Here is a 23,144-nt window from a genome sequence, read left to right on the forward strand (position 1 = left end):
CGCTTCAAATCGACGATTTTCGACTTAGGCCGAGTCCTACGTGAGCAGCAGAAGTGACCGACAGCGAGCGACTCCTGGATGCGCGACACTCCAGCGACAGGCAGCAGAATCAGCGAAAAGCCCGGCTGTCCTGCGTGCGAGCGGCCGTGTCGCGCTGCAAGATTGCTGCTGAGAGCCAGCCAGCTGTCTCTGTAAAACGCCGCCCCTAAACTGTAGAATACTGCAGCTGGAGGGTAAGGCCACAGAAGTAGGTTTACTTAAGAAAATGAAGCGAAAAGGAACGCTGTGCATGAAATTTATAAAGGGAGGAATCTCAATGGAGAATTTCATAAATATCTTCAACTACGAAGGTCACCAGACAAATTCTTCGAATACACGTGAATGAGCAGAGGAGCATTCGACTATCTCATCAATAAATTAAATGCGAATGTTTTTTACATGAACAAGAACTTTTAACAGCCAATAAATGAGGAACAATGACTAACTACACAACTAACTACCCTAAATACACACATAAACACACAGACTGATAACCTGCATATCTAGCCATGGTGTAGTGGTAGAGAAAGAATATGTGGTTACGTGTTTCGAGAAGGTCCTCCGTTCGATACTGGGTTCTTTGTACATTTTAACTGACTCAGTCATACTTCTGTATACAGAGTTTTATGTATACTATTTACACTGCATCGCTGAGTATATGTTTGAGGTTTTGCCAAATAACTTGATCTTTAAGTGTGCACACACCTGTCCCAGTGTATCGCACACATGAATTTCCTAATAAATTACAATGAACCATGAAATTTTACAGACATTTAACGTTGCGAACGTAATTCATCAGCAGTCAGTGCTAAGGCCAAGCGTTTCAATTAATCTAAATAATCTGTAAAAGTGGAGCATACTAAATTTTCGAAAAGAAACTCAAACGTTTTGTGTAATGATTTGTCTATAAGTATGAAATAAAAAATATTAGGGAAACTTTTGGTGCACTTCATTTTCTGTTCAAAATTTCGAGCATCATTCCAAGGCATATAGAACGCTTCTCTGTTCTGCTTATTTCTTTTTCAAAAATCATTTCATAAAATATTTGACCGACTTCTTTCATTTTTTTATTTTCGAGCTTGTCAGGAAGCATGATCTTAGTGACTCCTCGTTTGCCTTCCTAACGTACATGATTCGAAGGAAGCCTTATTGACATTTAAATACCGCACCAATGTTTCCTTTTATGTGCAAAACAGCTAGGCCTTGAACAGATGAAATTTTTGACACTTCATTTACTTAGCTTGGCAGCAACTTGTCGTGAAACATTTCAATTTTTTCTCAACTCATTAATTAAGTTTTCGTTGATTACCCTGATTACTTTCAAGCAATTAAATACTTTCATGCAAAACTAGACCTCACGTTTTCCTGTTTCTCTCCCTTTGTTTAGCTATGAAAATTCGGAGAAAACCTCCTGGTGTAATTTATAGGGGATCTTGTTTTCGCTCTGCTCATGCGTTTACGAAAGCAAATCGAGTGTCAATCATACGATAAAATAGTCCTTTCTGCGTGCTGTCACTTCCAAAAATCGTCGTTTCGATATCTTGAACCGTTTATGAGATACGACGATTTTTACGACCACTTGATTCCCGAAGCGCAGGAAAAGTTCGGACGCGCTGCGAGCGACCCGTCCGCTGATGTAACAACCAATATCTCAAGAATGAAAAGAAATATTCCGGCCACAACTTTAAATACAATTTAGATATATTGGCTACATTTCATACATAATAATGTGTGGCCTTAAATGAAATATATGGAAAGTCTACGCAATGTGATTTTACCTCTGCAAATTCTTAAACATTTCGTGTACCCATGTACTGAATTTCGTGCAGCATAGTAACTATGACGGATAACGAAAATAAATTGAGATCTTTATCGAGTGAAGATATCGAGCTGTAAGATGCGGAAGAACCAAATTTTTTCACCAAATAGTTTTCTTAAAATCAGATGATAAGTATTTCGTAGCTGCCGTCGCGTCCGCTCCACTGCCTTGCCTGGAAGACAAGTCGCGCGTGCTGGAGCCGTCGTCTGCGCAGAAATTCCTGATCCCGAAACAGGTCCACAGTTGTACGAAGTGGTGACGACGAATATGACTCATGGACCGTGTGGCGATCACGACCAGGAGTTTGGTACAAAACAAATGCCATAAACTTTATCCGCATGCTTGTCTGGGTCTCTCACACACCCACAGACAGCGGCGGCCACCTCCTCTAGCGTCGTCGCTCTACACAGGATGACGGCGTACCGATAACGTCGAAAGACAAAAAACAGAGACGTTGTACTTGGCAACAGCTGGACTGTTCCGTATTCTTCGCTGCTTTCCAAAACATCCAAAGCGCACTGGAATGTCGAGTAGTGCAGTTCTGTCGAGTGCATAAAGTACGTTTGCAAGTACGTCACTGGAGGAAGCGACATGGCTGCACTTGGTATATCGGCTTCTGATGCCAACGATTAAGTTTCGCAATACCGGATAGGAAGATATGTCAGCAGCAATGAGATGGGATGGAGGATCTTTCAATCTCCATTTGCGAAAATCATCTCACGTTGTCCATTTTGTTGTGCACCTGGAGAATGGGCAACGAGTCTATTTGACGGAAGAAAACGCAGCGCAGAGAGCTGAAAGACCACCAGCGACAACTTTGATCAGCTTCCCCTTGGAATTCGCAGGTGATCCGTAAGCTAGAACTTTGCTTTACACGGAATGCCGAGGTATTTCAAGTGGAGCGCATTATCAAAAAAACAGAAGTCGAACGTATGGCACACGGAAAGCCTGTTCCTGGATACGTGAATGTACACTGATGAGCCGAAACATTACGCCCACTGCCCACCGCGACTCTGGATGCCGCCTGGTAGCGCTGCAGGCACGTGACGTGGTATCAACAGTAAGTAAGCGGAGGAGACAAGGACGAGGGATCACCCTAGTGAAGGTTTGGTGGGCTGCAAATGGGGAAATCCACTGGGGTAAGCGACTTCAACAAAGTGCAGAGTATTACTACGCAGGTCCTGTGAGCGACTAACTCGAAAGCGGCAAAGTTGGTGGAATGTTCACGTGCTACTGTCGTGAGCACCTACAGAAAGACTTAGAGGGACAGTGAGACTACGGCTAGGCGCCAAACGGTTGGACGACCACGACTCTTCAACGAACGCGGGGTTGTCTGGTGATCTGTGGCATCTCTGCCGAAAGAGCGCTATACTGGTGCACGCACAAGTTTATCGGAGCACACCGTTCACCGTACAGTGTCGAACATGGAGCTCCGCAGCAGTCCGCCCATACATGTTCACATGTTGACCTGACGACATCATCAATTACGACTGCTGTGGGCATGGAACCGTCGGCATTCGACCGTTGACCGACGGAAACGTAAATAACATTTCTGCTACACTAAGTCGATGTTCGTCTCCACAAACGCCGTTATCGAGGTGATCGGCGTCTCGAAACGTCGAAACGTGCAGCGCGCCACGGACGCAGCCTAGTGGGAGCAATATTATGGTATGGAAAACACTCTCCTCAGCTTGGATGGGACCTGTGGTAACAATCGAAGACACGCTGACAACTGCGAACAACCTGCATCCCATCATGCTTGAAGTCATCCCAGGCGGCGATGTCATCTTTCAGCAATATACAATGAAGAGCCAAGAAAACTGGTACACCTGCCTAAAATCATCTAGATGCCTCGCGAACACGCAGAAGTGCAGCAAACGATGTGGCATGGACTCGACTAATGTCTGAAGTACTGCTGGAGGGAACTGACAGCATGAATCCTGCAGGGCTGTCCATATCCATCCATCAGATTGTCTCCACACCCGTACACTTCGTTCTGCTCTATACAATTTGAAACGAAACACGTCCGACCAGGCAACATGTTTCCAGTCATCAACAGTCGAATGTGGTGTTGACGGGCCCAGGCGAGGCGTAAATGTTTGTGTCGTACAGTCATCAACGGTACATGAGTGGGCCTTCAGCTGCAAAAGCCCGTGTTGGTGATGAGAACTGGGATCTCAGGATGGGGCAGGATAAGGTTACGATTGTGGACGGTGCCGTAATCAGTTACTCTCGGTGGCACAACGAATAGTAAACTTTATTTAAAGAAATTAAAATTTTAAAACAATCTCTTTAAAAAAACACACGATTGACTGTATGACGGCTGAAAGGCCTGAATTAGGAGTCAGGAGAAAAATTCCAAATAGCTCTTATTAAGATAAATACTTCGTTCTACGACAAACTGTAACATTAATGAAAGGCTTATTATAAAAGAAGTGAAATTATTACTCGGCTGAAAGCCACAAACAACTTCAAAACACAAACAGCTGAAGGCCTGAATTAGAAGTCAGAAGAACAATTCCAAATATCACACATTTCAATAAATTCTTCTCTTTTAAAACAAGTTTGCTTTAAAAAAACTTTGCTTTAAAAAAACTTTAAAAAAACTTATTGTAGCACGGCTACTACGAAAGAAGTGAAACTATTGTTCGGCTGATGGTCACACACAACCTCAAATCACAAATGACTGGAGGCCTGAACTGGAAGTCAGAGAAACAATTCCAAATAGCACCTTTAAAATAAATAGCTTGCCTTTAAAACAAGTTTGCTTAAAAAAAACTTACTGGAAATCAGCTGAAGGCCTTATGACGAAAGAAGCGAAATTATTGCTCGGCTGAAGGCCACACCAACAATAATTAAAAAATTACAAATATCCTGAAAACAAACATCAGAATCTAATGAATCAGGACAAGCGGTTCTTCGCAAGTGTTCCAAGGGTCGGCCTGGGAAAGTAACATAAGGTAAGGTGAGGCAGGCAGCCAAGAGCTCTACTCACGTAGCAGGATGACATCTCAAGCTAGGGGCTGCTTAAGCACCGACCGACCGACTAACCAATGCGCCGATCATCGGTACAACGATGGAATAGTTTCAGGCAAGGGTGAAGAGACAGACAGCACTACGTCTTCAGAAAACACCCAAGGCCGAAGGGAACACTTGAACGAAGGTAGACATACCAAAATACATGCACAGTACAACACAAGAGGCTGTCGAACTACGCGCCGTGTCGGACAGCATCAACACGACAAGGAAGGTACACTGCCAGAAAAGTACGCCAACTTCCAGGGCAGGTAACTGGGGCGTGTGTCGCCAGCGGTCGGGCGAGCAGCACACGGATCAGATGATGTTCCGTTGAATGGTTCCTACGCTGACAGTTGTTGATGGCGCAGCACTGAAATCTGCAGCAATTTGCGGAAGGTTTGCACTTCTGTCACGTTGAACGACTCTCTTCAGCCGTCGTTGGTTCCGTTCTTGCAGGACCTTTTTCCGGGCGCAGTGATGTTGGAGATCTGAAGTCTTACCAGATTCCTGATATTCACGATACACTCTTGAAATGGTCGTACGGAAAAATCCCCGCTTCATCGCTACCTCAGAGAGTCTGTGTCGCATCGCTTGTGCCCCGACGTAACACCAAGTTTATCTCCCTTATCTAGATAACCTGCCATTGTAGCAGCAGTAACCGATCTAACAGCTGCGCCAGACACTTGTTGTCTTATACAAGCGTTGCCGACCGCAACGCCGTATTATGACTGTTTACCTATCTCTCTATTTGAATACCAATGCCTGGTTTCTTTGGCGCTTCAGTGTAACTGTCCGTGTCTGGAAGCCAGAACCGTGGTACAATGCCTTGAGGAGCATTGCAGTGAACTCACGTTGATGTCTCGGCGACCAAATTCGCCTGATGTGAGTCCTATAGAACCCATGTTGGTCGCTGTAGGGCGCCATCACGGCGTGTACAGATCGCCGTCCCGTTATGTACTCGAATTACGTGAACTGTGCGTAGAAATCTAACGCCACGTGCCTCCACAAAAGTACCAACAAAGTGTCGGCTCCCTGATACGCAGAATAAGTTATGTATTTCGTGCCCAAGATGGACAAACAAGCAATAAAACAGATGGTCATAATGCATTGGTTCATCAGTGTATACAGGGTGTTACAAAAAGGTACGGCCAAACTTTCAGGAAACGTTCATCACACACAAAGAAAGAAAATATTTTATGTGGACATGTGTCCGGAAACGCTTACTTTCCATGTTAGAGCTCATTTTATTACTTCTCTTCAAATCACATTAATCATGGAATGGAAACACACAGCAACAGAACGTATCAGCGTGACTTCAAACACTTTGTTACAGCAAATGTTCAAAATGTCCTCCGTTAGCGAGGATACGTGCATCCACCCTCCGTCGCATGGAATCCCTGATGCGCTGATGCAGCCCTGGAGAATGGCGTATTGTATCACAGCCGTCCACAATACGAGCACGAAGAGTCTCTACATTTGGTACCGGGGTTGCGTAGACAAGAGCTTTCAAATGCCCCCGTAAATGAAAGTGAAGAGGGTTGAGGTCAGGAGAGCGTGGAGGCCACGGAATTGGTCCGCCTCTACCAATCCGTCGGTCACCGAATCTGTTGTTGAGAAGCGTACGAACACTTCGACTGAAATGTGCAGGAGCTCCATCGTGCATGAACCACATGTTGTGTCGTACTTGTAAAGGCACATGTTCTAGCAGCACAGGTAGAGTATCCCGGATGAAATCATGATAACGTGCTCCATTGAGCGTAGGTGGAAGAACATACTGACGAAACTAAAATGAACTCTAACATGGAAATTAAGCGTTTCCGGACACATGTCCACATAACATCTTTTCTTTATTTTTGTGTGAGGAATGTTTCCTGAAAGTTTGGCTGTACCTTTTTGTAACACCCTGTATTCAACTGATGCATTGGAACGCATTTACACAGTTGTTCCGAGCAATGGCGAATATATTTACCTACGGTTTTTTAATGTTTAATGATGGTGGACCGCTGTGGCCGAGCTGTTCTAGGCGTTCAGTCCGGAACCACGAGGCTGCTGCGGTTGCAGGTTCGAATCCTGCCTCGGGCATGGATGTGTGTGATGTCCTTAGATTAGTTAGGTTTAAGTAGTTCTAAGTCTAGGGGACTGGTGACCTCCGATGTACTGCTCAGAGCCATTTGAACCATTTGAATGTTGGTGGACCGACTTCATTTGAATCTTTATTAACTCTCAGTGGTGAGTAGTGCGCAGCGTATCGAGACGACTGTCAGTGTTCACACATGCTCAGGGATGACATTCACGGGGATCACGCAGTCGCTGATGCTGTTATTTTGTGCACCGCGCAACAAATTCAAACACTTTCTACCACCATCATTTCAATGTGTTTTACATCGGGTCCGGCTCATGTGTGGAAAAAATGCGAGGACAGTATTGCTGAAGTCATTCTGCATCAAGTGTGTACAACAATAGCGAACCCTAAACTTGAATTTCACGCGGTAGTCCACACCGAGGTGCTGATTTCCCCAGACGACATGTGCCTGATGGTGTCGGGCAAGATGTTGCACGGTTAGGACCGCCAGCGCCGAATCGCGTCCTGCACGATACACTCGAGAAAGTGAAAGAGGACGGCAGTACAATGGAGATGCTTTGAGTCGGTCAGTACGAACTCAGGTCCCACTTTTATCACCAGCAGAAAACACTGATGACAACAGTCGCCAGCCGGTTGTCATTTGCATCTGCAATTGAGAGGATACTGCACAGAAATACTGCTCTAAAAAGTTGTTTCCTATCTAAACGGAACTGTCTCGTAACTATTAGGTTCTTTCCTGGAAACTCCACTGCCAGAAGGCTAGTTACTGTTTGCACACAGTACAAGATGAGAACAAAACTGCTGTAGAACTCTACTCTGTTTCACAGAGCACTGCCTCCAGTTCGCATAAAAGGGCAGAAAACGTTTTGTCCCTTTAAAAGTGAAGCATATTATTACTGAATCTGATCACAGAAATTCACTTAAAGTGGTTGACAGTTGAATGTACAACTATTAGAATATAAATTACATCTTTGTGCTAAGCGGATACCCCAGTACAGTGGTATGTGTTTCATTGGTTAACTCTGGAAAGAGAATCAAAGTGGAAAGCAGTGGAAAAAAGCTCTTATTTTTCAGAAGTGTTATTACTGTTATTTAATGACTCTGAACTCTTTGATGCACTATGTGCTTTAGGAACACTTGAGTTCTGCATGATGAACTGTGCAACTTGTTGAATGAATGTATTGAATTGTTGAGGTAAGCAGAGTAAATCACTGTTGAAAATGTAAAGTTGTTGTTGACTGGACTGTACAACATGAAAAATGTAACATGTGTTAAGTACTGTGACGAAGTTATCTGAAGAACAGATTTACTTTTTTTTAAAAAAAAATGGGCTAAAGAAATGAAAATATGTGAAATAAACCACATTATCTGAATTCCTCCAGTGTTTGAACATTAAAATATAGTAACCCTATGTGTAGGGGAGGCAACGGGCTTGCAGCAGTGGATACACCGGTTCCAGTGAGATCACCAAAGTTAAGCACTGTCGGGCGTGGCCGGCACTTGGATTGGTGACCATCCAGCCGCCATGCGCTGTTGCCATTTTTCGGGGCGCACTCAGCCTCGTGATGCCCAGTGAGGAGCTACTCGACCGAGTAGTAGCGGCTCCGGTCAATGGAAACCGTCATAAAACCGGGAGAGCGGTGTGCTGACCACACGCTCCTCCTATCTGCATCCTCAACTGAGGATTACACGGCGGTCGGATGTCCCGATGGGCCACTTGTGGCCTGAAGACGGGGTGCTGTGTGTAGGGTGTTCATAATTAATGTTCCAGTATGAAAAAGCTGCAGAATGAGAATCACTGCTCAGAATGGCGTCAAATTTGAACAGCATATTATTCACGCAGGGGAAACATTGTGGGAAAAAAAGAAAAAAAAACGAAATAAAAATTAGGCCAGTAGACGAAGCTATAAGCGTCAAGAGTACACATGCCAACGGATACGCGGCGCACGGCTGTTCCTCAATTCGTGTCCGAGACGCCCTGCGTGACTGTCTCCACGAAGGATCGCAAGATGGCGATGAAGCTCTTCTATAAGAACGGTGGCAGTGCGCGAACAGGCCCGCAGAAGTTCCAGACACGGAAGTACAAGTAGAGGTATTGCTCTGTTGTCTGCTAAGGTGTAAGAAGTGTCTCAGAACTCTCCATTACACTGAAAACAATATAACCGCTATTCTTTGTACTGTCTAAGCACTCACACATCGATAGTAACAATCTGAGGGCGAAACATGGGAGCGCGATTCCAAGTCTGTCTGCGAGAGTAAACTTTCAGTAGTGTCGGTCGAGAGCTCGGAAACAGAAGACGTGTCACGCTGCCCTCACGCCGATGATGGCAGATTTTACCACACACAAGGTGTGATTTCATTTATATGGCCAGGAGAGATCTAGATGGCTTAACTACGCCTGAGGATGGAATTCAAGGTAAAATTCGCAAGCATAGTGCAAAAGCAATTGCAGGGTTTGGCCTGTGATTGTCAGTCCGAGTTTGCATTAATACAATGTTTTGCTTGTAAATTAAAGAAGCTTCCGTGTGCTCCAAATAATAATAATTATTCTCCACACCTAAATAAGATGCTGTGGTTATTAAATGTTAATGTAACTTTGAAATTGAAATAATTTGTTAATCTGACAGTCAGCCATGATTGATACCTATGGCATTGGCCATTATTTCCGAAGTTTTAAACATACTTAATTTATTAAATTCCTTCTCACAAGTTATTTACCAGTCAACAGGACCCAAACAAACTCCTTTCTATTAAATTCGTTCTTAGTAACGATAAGCTTTAGTCGCTGCTGCTGCATGCTGCTGTCAATTGCTGTAAACCACATGAAAAAAGGCAGTCATCTAAATGGGTAAGGGCTAACTTAGGGCCAAAACAGAGACACTTACACACCTCAACGTGTCATGTACTGTAATCCAGTAAGTTCCGTTGCACAAGCAAGATTCTGTACGACTTGTAACTTCTTGTACAAAAACTCCAGTCAGACCGCCTAGGTATTCATTGTTAAAGGTTCATTTGCTCCTGTAATTTTTCATATTCAAAGCCGCAGTAGGATAGCTTATCCAAATGTTGGTTTTAAGTTTTTCGTGTGTAGCGATTCTGTTGAGGGGTTAAATGACAGTGAAACAGACACTCAAACAACACTCACACAGTGTTATGCAGGTCAGATTCGGTTTACTGATAGCTCACGTTGCTTATCGAGTCTATTTTCACAGACGAACATAGGTAATATTTGTTGTAGGAACGTCACATATTTGTTGCATAGACGTTACAAAGGTTCTGGGGAAAACGATTACAAAATTCAAAAAGACAGGTTTTTTTAAGTGCAGCGTCCGAAGCGAGGAAAACAGCTGATCCGATTTCTGTCAAAAATGTGGCGACAACTTTGCAGGAGGGATTGAACGGTGGTGCACGAACATACAGTGCGAGGGGATTGCCCAAACTTTGGATATGCCCGCGACCACGGTGCATAAATTCCTACGAAACATCCAGCACTGCTGTCCACACAACATTACCCGTGTTGAGGAGTTGCTTTCTGATGACCTACCAGCATGACAAACGTTCGCTCTGGAATTAATAGCTCACATGCAAGTGGACAACGACTGGCCTCGGAACATTCTGTGGACAGACGAGGCCCACTTCCATCTCCACAGACGTGTCCATACCCAGAACTGCAGAATATGGGCAACGGAAAATCCGCACGCAAATCAACCTTTGATTCTGCAAAGGTGACTGTGTGGTGCGGGTTGACGCCATTCTTTATCGTAGGGTCATATTTTTTTCGAGTCCAGCGGGCCCCGTTACCTGTACCGTCACTGGTAAACGCTGTGAGCGTCTTTCGCGCACCAACGTCGTCCCAACCCTTCAACAGCGTGGATGTGTGGGTGGGATCATTGTTATGCAAGATGGCGCTGCTCTGCACATCGCACAGCCTGTGTAGCGGCTGCTGCAGAGGCATTCCGGGAGTGCTCGCAGAATTACCAGCCGTCATTCCCGTACAGCCTGGCCATCCAGATCATCTGGTCTTATTCCGCGTGGCTTCTGGCCGAGGGGTTACCTGGAAGGTGTTGTGTTCAGTGCGCTGACTGCGAAGGCGGCTGAATTAGCAGCACGCCTTATTCAGGGCATCCTGACCGTGACCCCTGAGAAGCTCCGATCAGTCATGCCATTGAAAACAGGGTGGTGTAATGTGCCTCTCGTACCATAGCCATCGTATTGTGATTCATACGTCAGTTGTAGCCGACAACATCTACCATAAGACTCTAGGACTTTAATAATTTGATAAAACCAAGTTTTATGTAAAATAGAGGTGAACTTTTCTTTGAGTCCTCCAAACAATGGAATACTACAGTTTTGCCTCCAGCGTTTGCACTGGAGTTGGTAAGACTTGCTGAGACCAGTGTCTGTGTTTTTCACTGCTGTCCCTTTCGCATAGGAAGTAGGGGTACGGAGTATGGCCACCCCTTCACCAATGGTCAAGGAGAATACTTTCGGATTCGCACAAATGATGCACTAATATTCTTTGTTATTAAGCTTCGCCGGCTTCAAGCCTACAATATCGTGTTTCTCTTTCAAATATATTGAATATCCAACTGGTATGGAAGTTCGTAGTGCAGAAGAACAGCCTTGAGAATTCTTTGTGAAGATTTAATGAAGAGTCACCAGCTTCGTGCTGAATTCCAAATTCGAAACATATGCGTCAAACCAGGAACATTGGAGATGTACAGAAGGTCATCCTAATCAGAAATGTTAGGAAGGATTTTTTTTTTAATTTCTGAACGAAGAAGAAGAAAAGTTAAAAAGGCCAACAATTTGTTTTCCTGTAGCGTAGTGGTTTATAGAAATGACAGACCTGTGACCAAATTATACCGTTCAAGTTGTGAAAACAACTGGGGCACGCGGCAGTCATGGAATTTATAATCTTCATCAGACCCGTCATGCGCCTCATGCGCCGTCGAGTCTACACATGGCAGAGGTACAGAATAAAAGATTCAGTTTTTCGTTTAAAGTTGTCCTCATATGCTCCAAGAGAAAAATTAATAATAATCACTGTAATTGCAAGACTCACTCCATGCCACTGGAATCCCAAAATGGTCAGATTTCACATTGTTGTTGCAGTCTTGGTTAAAAAAAAAGAATTCGCAGATGACGACGGTCCAAAGTTATAAGGAATTCTTGCGTCTGTAAGAATAGCGATGCGCGAAGCGTACAACAGCTTCCACCGTCGTACTTCAACGAAAGATCTCGCCGAGAGCCCGAGAAAATTATGGCCTGCGTAATACTGCTTAGGGGGCCGAATGGTTCTATCCAGTCACTCTCCAACGAGTCTGGTGCGGCAACAGCGAAGGAAAAACGGAAGTTTTAGATTGGGCATTGATGAAATCATTCACACAGGATTAGTACAAAGATATCGTCGTTTGACCATCGCTCGCACCTTCGTAAAAAGGGCATAGTAATAGGCATCCCTGGCGGAGAGAAACAACTGGCAGAGTTGAACGCAAATAAGTCGCCAGCCCAAGGATGAACCTTGGAACTCTACGGCATTGGCCATTAACTGACCTTGGAGGTAACGGGAATCTCTCGGCCATTGCAAAGACCGAAGCACCTCGAAAAATGCGCTGCTGACTGTTGTGTATAAGAAAGGTAAAATAGTGGGCCCGAAAAATTACAATATCCATAGTATCGGTTTACTGCAGAATCCTCGAACATATTCTCAGTACAAAAACACTGGATCTCCTTGAGACGGAACATCTTACGTCCACGAATCAGCATGGGTTTAGAAAGCATCGCTCGTGCAAACGCAGTTTGTCCTTTTCTCACGTGATATACTGCGGACTACGGATGAACTGCAACAGGCAGATTCTCTGTTTGTAATCTCCAAAAAGCTTTTTCCATTGCGGCCCACTGCAGGCTGTTAACGACGGCACGAGCTAATGGAGTAAGTTCACAAATATGTGAGTGGCTCGAAGACTTTTTAACTAACAGAACCCGTTAAGTTGTCCCCGACAACGAGTCTTCATCACAGGCATAGGTACTGTCATGTGTGCCCCAGGGAAGTGCGATAGGACCACTGTTATTGTCTATGTACATAAATGATTTGGCGGACAGGGTGGGCAGCAATCTGTCGTTGTTTGCTGATGATTCCGTGGTGTGCCGTAAGGTGTCGAGGCTGACTGACTGGAGGAAGATACAAGACGACTTGGGCAAAATTTCCAGTTGTGTGATGAATAGCAGTTAGCGTTAAATGTGGAAAAATGTAAATTAATGCGGATGAAGAGCAAGAAAAAACCTGTAATGCTCGGATACAGTATTACTAGTCGTTTAAGTATCTGAGCGTAACGTTGCAAAGCGATATGAAATGCAACGAGCATGTGGATATTGTAGTAGGGGACACGGATGTTCGAATTCGGTCTGTTGGGACAATTTTAGGGGAGTGTGGTTAATCTGAAAAGGAGACAGCAATTAGAACACAAGTGCAACCGACTCTTGAGTACTACCCGACAGTGTGGCGTCCCCAACCAGTTCACACAGGCGTCTTGCTAGATTTGTCACCGATAGGTTCAATCAACAGACAAGTGTTACAGAGAGGCTTCGGGAACTCTAATAGGAATCCCTGCGGGGAAGGCTACGGTCTTTCCGCGAGGCACTAATGAGAACGTTTAGACAAGCGGCACTTTAAGCAGCCTGCAGAACGAATCTACTGCTGCTGGCGAACATTTGGCGTAAGGACCACTAAGATGAGAGAAATGAGGGCTCGTATGGGGGCGTATAGACAGTCGTTTTTCCCTTGCTCCTTTTGCGGGCGGATCAGGAAAGAAAATGACTACTGATAGTACAAGATACCGCACGCCAATCTCCATGACGTCACCTGCGGGGTATATGTGTAAACGTGTGTATGTATTTGTTTGGTTGGACTGCATACGGAGTGCATCCCCACGACTTGAAGTGATTAGCTGCTGGGTCGATGACTTCTCCTGACCCCCATCCTTCACGTCGAAGAATGCAAAGTACATTTCTCGGACAAAGTCTGAAACGATGCGATACTGGAGTCCCTTTGTTCTTCGCAATTATGATGTAATGTTCCTTCGGACATGCATGCATGTTCGAAGGAACAGGTACTGCGGTGACAGCAGTCATTATGAAATACGTGAAATGTATTTGCAGTTACGAATACTAATAACCATTAGCTTTACAATGAACTGACGACAATGAAAATTAATGTGATTACCGGGAGTCGAACTCGGATTTCCCACATTGCGCGAGGGGTCGCTTTACCATGTTTTTTGTTTTTTTTCTTCTTTCTATATTGTTCGCTGAATTTGTTGGGGGTGGACGTCCGATGAGACCATTTTAGGTTCTTCGTTTGCATTCACTCACTTTTTTGCTACAGAGGGTAGCAAACCCTCTAACCGTACACGCTGAGCTACCGCGCCGGCACAATTAGGCTACCCGAGCACACTCCAAGACGCGTTGCCGAAGCAACTCTGTAACACTTGTCTGTTGACCGAACCTATCGGTGACAAATCCAACAGCAAGCCTGTGATTTGGTTCGATGTCTTCCTTTAATATGAACTGGTTGTGAACGCCTCACTATCGAGCAGTACTCAAGAGTACAAGACGCAAACCTCCGTATGTGGTTGGAGACACATCGTTGACGACATATGCAAGTTTGCGTCTGTGTGTACAGCGCGCTGTGATACCGAATGGTAAGGCGACGACCCGCGAAAAGTGGGAAATCCGGGTTCGAGTTCCGGTAAGGCCAGATTTTCATTGTCGTTACTCTTTTGTACAGCTAATGCTTGTCCATGTAAATCTAAAAATGTCGACTGGTGCTTTTTCATAACAGGTTTGCAACACTTGTTGCAGAAGCGTTCAGGCGAGCTAATATGACCTCTTGAGGAAATGAAATTTCAAAGCGCAGGCACAAAACGACTTATCACCCGTCACTGAAGTATCCGTAAAAATTAGATTTGAAACAGATATATGTTCCTACATATTACACTATCGCACAAATATACACTCCTGGAAATTGAAATAAGAACACCGTGAATTCATTGTCCCAGGAAGGGGAAACTTTATTGACACATTCCTGGGGTCAGATACATCACATGATCACACTGACAGGACCACAGGCTCATAGACACAGGCAACAGAGCATGCACAATGTCGGCACTAGTACAGTGTATATCCACCTTTCGCATCAATGCAGGCTGCTATTCTCCCATGGAGACGATCGTAGAGATGCTGGATGTAGTCCTGTGGAACGGCTTGCCATGCCATTCCCACCTGGCGCCTCAGTTGGACCAGCGTTCGTGCTGGACGTGCAGACCGCGTGAGACGACGCTTCATCCAGTCCCAAACATGCTCAATGGGGGACAGATCCGGAGATCTTGCTGGCCAGGGTGGTTGACTTACACCTTCTAGAGCACGTTGGGTGGCACGGGATACATGCGGACGTGCATTGTCCTGTTGGAACAGCAAGTTCCCTTGCCGGTCTAGGAATGGTAGAACGATGGGTTCGATGACGGTTTGGATGTACCGTGCACTATTCAGTGTCCCCTCGACGATCACCAGTGGTGTACGGCCAGTGTAGGAGATCGCTCCCCACACCATGATGCCGGGTGTTGGCCCTGTGTGCCTCGGTCGTATGCAGTCCTGATTGTGGCGCTCACCTGCACGGCGCCAAACACGCATACGACCATCATTGGCACCAAGGCAGAAGCGACTCTCATCGCTGAAGACGACACGTCTCCATTCGTCCCTCCATTCACGCCTGTCGCGACACCACTGGAGGCGGGCTGCACGATGTTGGGGCGTGAGCGGAAGACGGCCTAACGGTGTGCGGGACCGTAGCCCAGCTTCATGGAGACGGTTGCGAATGGTCCTCGCCGATACCCCAGGAGCAACAGTGTCCCTAATTTGCTGGGAAGTGGCGGTGCGGTCCCCTACGGCACTGCGTAGGATCCTACGGTCTTGGCGTGCATCCGTGCGTCGCTGCGGTCCGGTCCCAGGTCGACGGGCACGTGCACCTTCCGCCGACCACTGGCGACAACATCGATGTACTGTGGAGATTTCACGCCCCACGTGTTGAGCAATTCGGCAGTACGTCCACCCGGCCTCCCGCATGCCCACTATACGCCCTCGCTCAAAGTCCGTCAACTGCACATACGGTTCACGTCCACGCTGTCGCGGCATGCTACCAGTGTTAAAGACTGCGATGGAGATCCGTATGCCACGGCAAACTGGCTGACACTGACGGCGGCGGTGCACAAATGCTGCGCAGCTAGCGCCATTCGACGGCCAACACCGCGGTTCCTGGTGTGTCCGCTGTGCCGTGCGTGTGATCATTGCTTGTACAGCCCTCTCGCAGTGTCCGGAGCAAGTATGGTGGGTCTGACACACCGGTGTCAATGTGTTCTTTTTTCCATTTCCAGGAGTGTAAATATACATGTATATGTAATTGTTTTGGGTCATCAGTCTTCTTCCTCTCCAGTGCCACACACACACACACACACACACACACACACACACACACACATATATATATATATATATATATATATATATATATATATATATATATAATTTATTTTGCGTCATCAGTCTTCTGATTAGTTTCATGCGGCCCGCCATGAATTCCTCTTCATTGCCCACCTCTTCCTCTCAGTGTAGCACTTTTAGCTTACGTCCTCAATTATTTGCTGGATGTATTCCAATCTCTGTCTTCGTCTACAGTTTTCGCACTCTACAGCTCCCTTTAATACCATGGCAGTCATTCCATGATGTCTTAAAAGAATTGTTCTGTACTCCTTAGTCTGTCCATTCCATTCAGCAAATCCTGTAATTCTTCTTCACTTTAACTCAGGAAAGCAATGTCATCAGCTTACAGTTATATTGATATCTTTTCACCTTAAATTTTAATCCCATTCCATAATCCTTCTTTTATTCAGATCATTGCTTCCTCGATGTACAGATTGAACGCCAGGGGGAAAGACTGCATCCTTGTCTTACGCCCTACTTGGTCGTCGACTCTTTATTATTCCCTGTGGTTCTTGTAAACATACAGTACTGGCCATTAAAATTTCTACACCACGAAGATTACGTGCTACAGACGCCAAATTTAACCTACAGGAAGAAGATGCTGTGATATGCAAATGATTAGCTTTTCAGAGCATTCACACAAGGTTGGCACCGGTGGCGGCACCTACAACGTGCTGACACGAGGAAAGTTTCCAACCGATTTCTCACACACAAACAGCAGTTGACCGGCTTTGCCTGGTGAAACGTTGTTGTGATTCCTCGTGTAAGGAGGAGAAATGCGTGCCATCACCTTTACAACTTTGATAAAGATCGGATTGTAGCCTATCGCGATTGCGGTTTATCGTATAGCGATATTGCTGCTCTCGTTGGTCGAGATCCAATGACTGTTAGCAGAATATGGAATCGGTGGGTTCAGGAGGGTAATACGGAACGCCGTGCTGGATCCCAACTGCCTAGTATCACTAGCAGTCGAGATGACAGGCATCTTATCCTTATGGCTGTAACGGATCGTGCAGCCACGTCTCGATCCCTGAGTCAACAGATGGGGACGTTTGCAAGACAACAACCATCTGCATGAACAGTTCGACGACGTTTGCAGCAGCATGGACTATCAGCTCGGAGACCACGGCTGCGGTTACTATTGACGGTGAATCACAGACAGGAGCTCCTGCGATGGTGTACTCAATGACGAACCTGGGTGCACGAATGGCAAAACATCATTTTTTCGGTTGAATACAGGTTCTGTTTACAGCATCATGATGGTCGCATCCGTGTTTGCCGACATCGCGGCGAACGCACATTGGAAGCGTGTATTCGTCATCGCGTTACTGGTGTATCACCCGGCGTGATGGTATGGGGTGCCATTGGTTACACGTCTCGGTCACCTCTTGTTCGCATTGATGGCACTTTGAACAGTGGACGTCACATTTCAGATGTGTTACGACTCGTGGCTCTACCCTTCATTCGATCCCTGCGAAACCCTACATTTCAGCAGGATAATGCACGACCGCATGTTGTAGGTCTTGTACGGTCCTTTCTGGATACATAAAATGTTCGACTGCTGCCCTGGACAGCACATTCTCCAGATCTCTCACCAATTGAAAACGTCTGGTCAATGGTGGCCGAGCAACTGGCTCATCACAATACGCCAGTCACTACTCTTGATGAACTGTGGTATCGTGTTGAAGCTGCATGGGCAGCTGTACCTGTACACGCCATCCAAGCTCTGTTTGACTCTATGCCCAGGCGTATCCAGGCCGTTATTACGGCAAGAGATGGTTGTTCTGGGTACTGGGTACTGGGTACTGATTTGCGTGAAAATGTAATCGCATGTCAGTACTATTGTAATATATTTGTCCAATGAATACCCGTTTATCATCTGCACTTCTTCTTGGTGTAGCAATTTTAATGGCCAGTAGTGTAGTATATTACCCGTCTTTCCCTATAACTTACCCCTATTTTTCCTCAGAATTTCGCACATCTTACATCATTTTGCATTGACGAAAGCTTTTTTCCAGGACGACAAATCCTATGAACGTGTGTTGATCCTTAGTCTTGCTTCCATTATCAACCGAAACGTCAAAATAGCCTTTCCGGTGTCTTTAAGTTTCCTAAAGCCAGACTGATAGTCATCTATCACATCCTCAATATTCTTTCCTATTCTTGGGAAAGAAATGTATAGGTAGCTATATTATAGACTATAAAATAAAAAATAAAATATGTTTATGTAGCAGGTTATGTTGAAAACCTTCGCAACACAATGTTGCCGACAAGCTAGATACATTTTCCTTATCTCACAGAACTGCATCCATTGCACATTCCGGGACGCAAAATACACAAAAAAACCGTTTACCTTCAAGAAAAAAAAATCATTATTAACCGAGTTGCGGTGCTAATGATGGATGTTATTAACCGGAGTCTAGAACCGCGCGACCGCTACGGTCACAGGTTCGAATCCTGCCTCGGGCATGGATGTGTGTGATGTCCTTACTTTACTTAGGTTTAAGTAGTTCTGAGTTCTAGGGGACTGATGACCTCAGATGTTAAGTCCCATAGTGCTCAGAGCCATTTAGGAGCCATTTATTAACTGGATGTGTTCCAATCTTTGTATTCCCTTGCGGTTCTGATCCTCTGGTACCATGGAATGTATTCCTTTGTGTCTTCACAGGTATCCTATCATCCTGTCCCTTCTTCTCAGTGTTGCCCACGTATTCCTTTCCTCTCCGATTAAGAGCAGAACCTCCTCATTGCTTACCTTATCAGTCCACCAAATTTTCAACATTCGTCTGTAGCAACACATCTCAAATGTTCGATTCTCTTCTGTTCCTGTATCGTCACAGTCCATGTTTCACTGCCATGCAATACTGTGCTCCAAGCGTACACTCAGAAATCTTTTCCTCAAATTAAGGCCAATGTTTGATAGTAGTAGACTTATCTTGCCTAGGAATGCCTTTTTTCTTAGGCTGCTAGTCTGCTTTTTGTGTTTCCCTTGCTCTGTCCGTCGTGGATTATTCCTTAACTTCTTGTACATTGTACTTTCGCCTTACTTCGGTTTTCTCTCAGAACGTATTCTGTACCCATTAGACTTCATCGCGTTCAGCAGAGCCTGTAATTCTTCTTCACTTACACTCAGGATAGCAATGTCATCAGCGAATCTTATCATCGATATCCTTTCATCCTGAATTTTAATCCTGCACCTGATTATTATTATTATTATTAGTAGTAGTAGTAGTGGTAGTAGTGTTCTAGAGATGATTATGGTGATGGAGAACATTTTCATTACGGTGGCGATGGTGGCAGCGGTGGTGATGATTACGACGGCGATGTCGACGATGACGACTGTCAACACAATACAAGTTGTTCTTCAGTGAAGTCTGATGCATTTCAGCCAGACTTATATCTCTCCAAACACTGCCAAAGTGAGCCACCGATGGGTCTGAAACGACTGTCACATCGACGGGACAAACGCTCCGCCAGACCAGCAGGTGTTTGTTTAGACTTGGAACGCGCAGCTGGCTGTGTTCAAACTTATCCTTCACCTCGCCGCAATTGAGGCCGGCCATGAACTTTGGCTCAGCGCTCCACGATTGTTTATTGGAGAAAATGACGCCGCGTGCCTTCTTATTGCAACGGTGGCGGGAATTATATGGTACCATGTTCCCGCTCAAGATGCTCCTGGCAGTGTGTGGCTGTTGCGTCACACTAGCATTAAAACCAGGCCTTGGAAACTCGAAAACGACGCCCCGCCCCCTTCTTTAGTCTGAATGGGAAGCTCGTCTCTAACAAGCAAAAAACGAGAAACACTCTCTTCCATTAGGCCACAGCGTCCAGTCCGTGCTGTTGCTAGTGCTATATGCTTCTTATGCAGCGGACGTAACAGGTTTACCTTGAGGTAAACGCTCAGACCATCCTTCACCTGCTGCCATCCCTGCACGCGGTCGTAGGGAGAGTCTGAAGTCTAAATCAAATATTGGGGGCTACTTGATAACACTAGGAAGAACTAGGCCGGTTTAGTTTTTGCAGAGGAGGTGGTGGTTCTGTGTCACCACGAGGGATCCTCAATAATTATAGGTATTTACAAAATAACATCGATGTTTCAGTATCGATAGTTAAGTGTGAAACATTGCAACATCGACGTTAAAGACGAAACATACGCAATACCTTCAATAAGTAATGCAATAATTTTTTTCTGGAAACAGGCCGATTTTATTCAGGTAACCAGTATACCGTATTATTTTGCACTCTACTACCTACAAAAGCCTACTTCACATCTTAATCTCCGTGCAGTGCAACGGCCTTACTGAGAGGGCCTATTGGTCAAATGGCTCTGAGCACTATGCGACTTTTCTCAGGTCATCAGTCCCCCTAGAACTGAGAACTACTTAAACCTAACTAACCTAAGGACATCACACACATCCATGCCCGAGGCAGGATTCCAACCTGCGGCCGTAGCGGTCGCGCGGTTCCAGACTGTAGCGCCTAGAACCGCTCGGCCATGATGGCCGGCGTATATGGTCAGCATGGTGCAGTTCGACTGGTCAGAGCCGACGTCTTGTTGCTTCAATAAATTTCCCCATCATCCACGTCCTACTTCCCGAAGAGTGCGTCCTTCATTGGGCCAAACAGATGGACATCACAAGTTTTGACACACGGACGCTAAAGTCTGTGCGGAACAACAGACCAAAAAGTTGCGTGATCTCGTCTCGGGTGCGCAGTCTTCTGTGGAGCCTTGCATTGTCATAGAGGAGGGGAAGTTGGTTTGCACTTCTGTGGCGACGAACACACTCGAGTCGTTTCTTCAGTTTGGTGGGGTCACAGCTGTGTGCGTCCGGCCGGCACGTGGGAGGTCGGACTGGTATGCGCGACCTTGGTTGCGATGACGACAGGCGCCTCGCCCAGCGACTCACCGTGCCTTTGTTCGATGCCAGGTCTCCGCAGGCATTCTCCGAGCACCTTGAGGCGAAACAAGCGCTGCATCATTTGAGACATACAGAGGCGAGCGAGTGTGCCAGGACTCACCCTGGTTCACTGCTAGCAGCCCCGCGTCACCATAACGCGTCTGTGCGAAGTATTGCACCATAACTAAGAATGATTAGGTCAATGTTTACCTAAATACATCGTTTTAAGAAAAATTGAAAGAGCTAAATATTAGACTTAGAAATGTGAGAATGTGTATGAAGCTTCAGTTCAACATAAAAATAATAACTACGCGACCCCATTAAGCTACCTCTAATAGTTTTCGAGTAATTTACTGAAAACTAAATTTAGAACAAAAACGTCTTTATTTGTAGTAGATTAAGTATCTGTTATATTAATACTAGACAGTTTTGGTTCAGCATGTGATAAAACCTATTAAATAATAGAGCTATAACAAGTCTTAGGACCTTGATATTAATAACAACCAATGCAAGGTCTCTTAAGGCCATAGTTCAGAAGTCATGTTCTACTGACAGTTATGTTCAAAAAATTCTAGAAGGCAAAGTTTTAAGGCTAGAGAGCTAAAACTTATTCTGTGATTTTGATCAACTTACCCACATGCATGCAAAAACTAAGAAGATTCTAAATTGATTCATAACATTGTTATTAAATATTTTTGGCCGAGAAAGCGACCGTTTAAAGACTACTACCGTATGCATAGAGTTGATGACAGCAGGTGTTCCCTTGGCCGTCCGCTACGCCACGTACACTCCTGGAAATTGAAATAAGAACACCGTGAATTCATTGTCCCAGGAAGGGGAAACTTTATTGACACATTCCTGGGGTCAGATACATCACATGATCACACTGACAGAACCACAGGCACATAGACACAGGCAACAGAGCATGCACAATGTCGGCACTAGTACAGTGTATATCCACCTTTCGCAGCAATGCTGGCTGCTATTCTCCTATGGAGACGATCGTAGAGATGCTGGATGTAGTCCTGTGGAACGGCTTGCCATGCCATTTCCACCTGGCGCCTCAGTTGGACCAGCGTTCGTGCTGGACGTGCAGACCGCGTGAGACGACGCTTCATCCAGTCCCAAACATGCTCAATGGGGGACAGATCCGGAGATCTTGCTGGCCAGGGTAGTTGACTTACACCTTCTAGAGCACGTTGGGTGGCACGGGATACATGCGGACGTGCATTGTCCTGTTGGAACAGCAAGTTCCCTTGCCGGTCTAGGAATGGTAGAACGATGGGTTCGATGACGGTTTGGATGTACCGTGCACTATTCAGTGTCCCCTCGACGATCACCAGTGGTGTACGGCCAGTGTAGGAGATCGCTCCCCACACCATGATGCCGGGTGTTGGCCCTGTGTGCCTCGGTCGTATGCAGTCCTGATTGTGGCGCTCACCTGTACGGCGCCAAACACGCATACGACCATCATTGGTACCAAGGCAGAAGCGACTCTCATCGCTGAAGACGACACGTCTCCATTCGTCCCTCCATTCACGCCTGTCGCGACACCACTGGAGGCGGGCTGCACGATGTTGGGGCGTGAGCGGAAGACGGCCTAACGGTGTGCGGGACCGTAGCCCAGCTTCATAGAGACGGTTGCGAATGGTCCTCGCCGATACCCCAGGAGCAACAGTGTCCCTAATTTGCTGGGAAGTGGCGGTGCGGTCCCCTACGGCACTGTGTAGGATCCTACGGTCTTGGCGTG

The 23,144-nt window shown here is 45.8% G+C and overlaps 1 protein-coding gene across 4 annotated transcripts in view; it reads left to right on the top strand.

Annotated features, from left to right (window-relative positions):
* The window catches only part of LOC126212971 (neprilysin-2-like), a 245,010-nt gene that overhangs the window by 62,494 nt on the left and 159,372 nt on the right, over positions 1-23,144 (top strand). The window lies entirely within an intron of this gene.

This window comes from Schistocerca nitens, chromosome 11 (assembly GCF_023898315.1).
Source record: "Schistocerca nitens isolate TAMUIC-IGC-003100 chromosome 11, iqSchNite1.1, whole genome shotgun sequence".
Lineage (NCBI taxonomy): Eukaryota > Metazoa > Arthropoda > Insecta > Orthoptera > Acrididae > Schistocerca > Schistocerca nitens.